Consider the following 5583-nt stretch of genomic DNA (forward strand, 5'->3'; position numbering starts at 1 on the left):
GCAAACACGGAATATACATAAAGAAATGTAGTAGATGTTTACATACATACACACACACACACACACACACACACACACACACACACACACACACACACACACACACACACACACACACACACACACACACACACACACACACACACACACACACACACACACATATGTATATACACGCACGCACACACACACACACATATGTATATACACGCACACACACACACACACACACACACACACACACACACACACACACACACACACACACACACACACACACACACACACACACACACACACACACACACACATATGTATATACACGCACACACACACACACACACACACACACACACACACACACACACACACACACACACACACACACACACACACACACACACACACACACACACACACACACACACACACACACACACACACACACACACACACACACACACACACACACACACACACACACACACACACACACACACACACACACACACACACACACACACACACACACACACACACACACACACACACACACACACACACACACACACACACACACACACACACACACACACACACACAACTTTGAGTTCGTACAAGACTACAGGGATTTATTTGTTCGCAATTGTTTGACCTTCCAGGTCCACATCAGCCGGTAGCGTATGGGAAAGCATAATTTTGTTGTTGTTGTTATTGAATTTTTTCAATTCTGCATTGAGGAACGATCTCGGGTCTGCATCATTGTAAGCCCTCAGTGTTAACCGCTACAACAACCTCTGTATGTGTGTGTGTGTGTGTGTTTGTGTATGTGTGTGTGTGTGTGTGTGTGTGTGTGTGTGTGTGTGTGTGTGTGTGTGTGTGTGTGTGTGTGTGTGTGTGTGTGTGTGTGTGTGTGTGTGTGTGTGTGTGTGTGTGTGTGTGTGTGTGTGTGTGTGTGTGTGTGTGTGTGTGTGTGTGTGTGTGTGTGTGTGTGTGTGTGTGTGTGTGTGTGTGTGTGTGTGTGTGTGTGTGTGTGTGTGTACATACGTGTGCGTAACACGAAAACACTCACAAGTTAATTTCACATCGCCCCAATATACCCACTCTCATCATGTTTATGCTCCCTTAATTTCTCCTCCGCTGTTCTTCTTTATGCTCTTTTAAATTTTCAAAAACCATCAGAGCTTCAGAATAGTCAAGTTGGGCTCAAGACCTCGCAAGGGAATCTTCGGCATCCCACGTAGCGGCACTCGCCAGGAACGAGTTTGTAGGATAATGTTGTGTTTGTATCCCGGTACAGTTGCCATGCTGAGAACGTCGTATTTAATCATAGTTATGCTATGCATTTTCGCGTAGCATGTTTTCCTCATAGTTCTCGTGGAGACTGAGCCCTTGTTTACCTTGTCAAACATTCTTTTAGCTAAAGAATTTCGTTTAATCTTGCCCTGCTAGGAGCGGAACTGTAATTCAGAGTGTGCTGGAAAAACAGAAGTTGACAAACACTATCAATACGCATCTGAAATTTCTCTCATTGCACCTGAATAATGTATCCTTGCAATAGCAGGTCTTAAGATCATTTCAGTTTGCAAATATACGTAATCCAAGGGAGCATAGAAGATGGATGAGAAGATATATTATGTTGAAGAGAATACAACGGATCTGTATACAAAATTGCACAGGAAATGATCATGAAAGTAGAAAAATAAAGGTATATTGCTTACATCTTTATTCTTTTTCATTTATACTTTTATATCTAAGTATACGCAAATGCATGTGTATAAAATATATTTACAAGTATATATATACATATCACTGGAGTCGAGGACATTCATGATACTATATACATACATACATACATACATACATACATACATACATACATACATACATACATACATACATACATATATATATATATGAGCATATATGTTTATGAATGTATCCATATGTGCTGTACATGCACATGTATATGAATATGTATGTGCATATGTAATTATACATGCATATCTGTTAATATTTATGTGTATATATATATATACATATATATATATATATATATACACATATATATATATATTATTTTTTCTTTCTTTTGTAGACAAACGAGGTTGAAGGCTAGAGAAGATTCACTTTTGATTATTTGATTGCGTGTAATTTCTGTACAACGCAAGTTCTTCTTAACTTTATCATTGGTTTTTCTCAGTATTTCTCTTTTTCCATCTTCTGGGTGAAATGGACTACCTAGAAAAGACCACCCGCTCTCACGGGATCGGTTTTTGTGGGAGTGGAAGAGAAATTTGTAGGAGAATGAAAAGATTGTTGTATACAACAGAGCACTCACGCGGAATCGGTGTTTGCGGGAGTGGAAGAAGAGAAGTCTTTAGGGGAATGGAAAGACAGTCGTGTATAAAAAAGGGCTGTTGCCACTGGCCACTTTAGGGATATTTACTAGAGTACTTATGTGCCGTGGCCCTGGAGACTTGGATTTCGAGACCTGCATAAGTAATTAGGAGGAATATTTTGGGATGTTTATTATCAGTATCTCAACCAACAAAATTAGGAAAGGAGTAGGAGGCTTAGTCCTACGGACAGTCAGAAAGATGGAATGATTTTTGTAGTATATAAACTGAAATGAGAAGATGTCGTAGTAGAGAAAATTAGAAATCAAATTAATTTAAATAGGAAAGTGTATGTAGATGTTTGTGTATGGGGTCGTGTTTTATGACTGACATGTGCTGAGTATGATCTGTGGTGGGCATATTTATATGTCTTGTGGGGACCACTGTGGTTTCTACGTAAAGGGGCATTGCTGATTGTCTGCCATGGGCCAAATGGGATTAAGAGTTAGGGAAGGTTTGTTGGAGTTCTCCTAGTGTGAGTGTTTGATCTCCCTCGGCTCCGTCACTTCATGAAAGGTAAGGCCTGCAGATCCTTGACTTGTACGTTGATGCTGGGTTGGTTAGCTTCTATTTACATGTATAGGCATATTTTCATATATTGATAAGAAACACCGGTAACTTGCATTCAGTCATCTTGCAAGTACTTTGCATTGAAGATGCAAACACACGAAAGCTTTTTATTTCGATAAGTTCTTCTTTGACGATGGGCACTCTTATGCTTGAACTAAGATTGTATCATTATATTTTTTCCTGTGACCATGTAACTTATCTGTAGATTTTGTTGCTTTAACTGCTCTTTCATCTTGATATTGACTATATGTAGTCAAAACGTCAAATATTAAAATGGAGAACTTTGGAAAGTTCGTTTCCGCTCATCCTCCCAATATTAGAACTTTAGTGAGGAAACTTGAAAATATCAAGAAGAAAATTAATAACTGTGAAAATGCTGTGGTGTTCAATTCAGTGTGTATAAATGAAAACCTGCGCCCTAAGTATACAATATATATGTATATATATATATGTATATATATATATATATATATATATATATATATATATATATATATGTATATGTCTGTGTGTGTATGTATGTATGTATGTATGTATGTATGTATATGTACGAGTAAAAGCATATATATACTATATGTATATGTACATGTTTATAGAATATATATGTATATTTATGAATACATGCTATTGTATGTGTACATACACATTTATATGTAGGTGAGTGTAAATGTTGAGGAAGAAAAAAAGGAAAGTAATAGGAATATATATAATTGTTTCCACCATCAAATTTATGTGTGTATATACTCGTACAAATCTGCAGCACATGTATATGTTAACGAGTGTAAATGTGAAGGAAGGAAATGGAGTGAAATGGAAACCTTATCTGATTTGATCACTTTTGTATATTTGTGTGTTATGTTCGTGTATATGATATATATTTAAGGGAGCGAAAATGTGGAAAAAATTCTAAAGAGTATGTTTTTTTTATATCAAGGTCTGGAATACTCATCTGACAAATGCTGAAATCACATGAATCTAATATACTAGTAATGAGCAAATGCTTACATCTTTGATAACCAGTGTGCTAGTGATTTTATCTGCAGAAGTAAAACTTTCCTTGTGATTGAAGCTGTGGATTTTAGTAATGCATTCAGATAATATTTTTTTTACCTGTATTTGATCATTCGACATTACTGCGATAATGAAAGTGTGGATTTTATTTATGTAAACAGACATAGAATCAAATGTTCTATGGGTTCCATTATTATTTCTGTTTTTAGCTATGTGGTTTTTTTTTCTGAGACTCGATACTATTTTAGATTAATGAGAGAGAGAAAGAAAGAGAGAGAGCGAACGCGACCGAGAGAGAGAGAGAGAGAGAGAGAGAGAGAGAGAGAGAGAGAGAGAGAGAGAAGGCAAGAAAAGTAGATTCATCATTTCGCTGTGCATTTTGTTTGCTTCGACTGGTGGCAATGAAAGACTTAGATGCAACAGAGAGCTTCTCATTGTCATAAGATCGTATGACGGCAGCCGGCTTTAGTTATGTGTTATTAGCAGCAGAGAAAAAGTTGGTTGTAAATTAATGTATATATGAATAGCATTGCCTCTATTTTTTCCCCTTTTTTCGTAGCTAATACGAAAACATAAACATTGACATAAAAACATGATTAAGTTGGATTGAAATAGACCAAAACTTTCTATGAAGAATTTACATCATAAATCATTATCATAAACCCATTTACTTTCATAGCATTACATATGATAAAAAAAGAATATTTCTGGCAGATTTCAATCAATAAAGAGAGTCTTTTAAAAAGTTTTTAATATCTCCTTGAGTGTTTATATTTAAATGGCTTTTACGAGAATGATAACTGTAAACTGTCACCATGTTCAAGTACTTGCATGAAAGTTGTATTGCAGAAATTTTTATTACAAAGGTGTACTTACGTTGTATGAAGGTCTGGACCAGCATAAAGGTTAATATGATAACAATCATTAAACATTTAGTGTAATTAATGGAACACATTAAGTGTAAATTTATTCAATTGAGATGCTCATTGGCTAATGAGGATAATTTTTGGGTTGTCGATCTCATACTTCGGCAACCAGAATAAGTCAGAGAGTCGCTTCCGACAGCAAGAAGGATGAAGGAAGTCTTCTTCAACAGAGTACTTCTCTGGACATTGTTATTGCGTGAACTTAGGTTTATATTTAAGCTAATATATATATGGCTACCTGCCTCAAAGGGGGTGAGATGCCCTTAGTATATAGATATATAGAACAAGTTGATGAAGGTGGAAAAAAAAGTCACGGATCTAGTTCCGAGTTTTTTAGTTTATTCCTGACCGGTTTCGCTCTACGCTTCTTCAGAGGAATAGAGCGAAACCGGTCAAGAATAAAGTAGAAAAAAACTAGACACGTGACTTCTTTTTCCACCTTCATCAACTTGTCACAATGTACCAGCATAGATAGAATATATATTTGGTCGTAAAAGCACAGGAAGCTCCTAGACATTATCGACCCCGGTAGTTGGGATGGACGCGTTTTGGGTGTGTCCCGAGAGTGACTCTACGCTACCGGAAGGATATTCGGCTGCTTGGTTCAGGATGTACAGCACAAGAGATTTTGCTAAACAATAGGGAGGTGTGTATCCCTAAATTTGAGGTGTATCTGT

Source organism: Oratosquilla oratoria, chromosome 16 (genome assembly GCF_046742065.1).
Source record: "Oratosquilla oratoria isolate Oo_2021 chromosome 16, ASM4674206v1, whole genome shotgun sequence".
NCBI classification, from domain to species: domain Eukaryota; kingdom Metazoa; phylum Arthropoda; class Malacostraca; order Stomatopoda; family Squillidae; genus Oratosquilla; species Oratosquilla oratoria.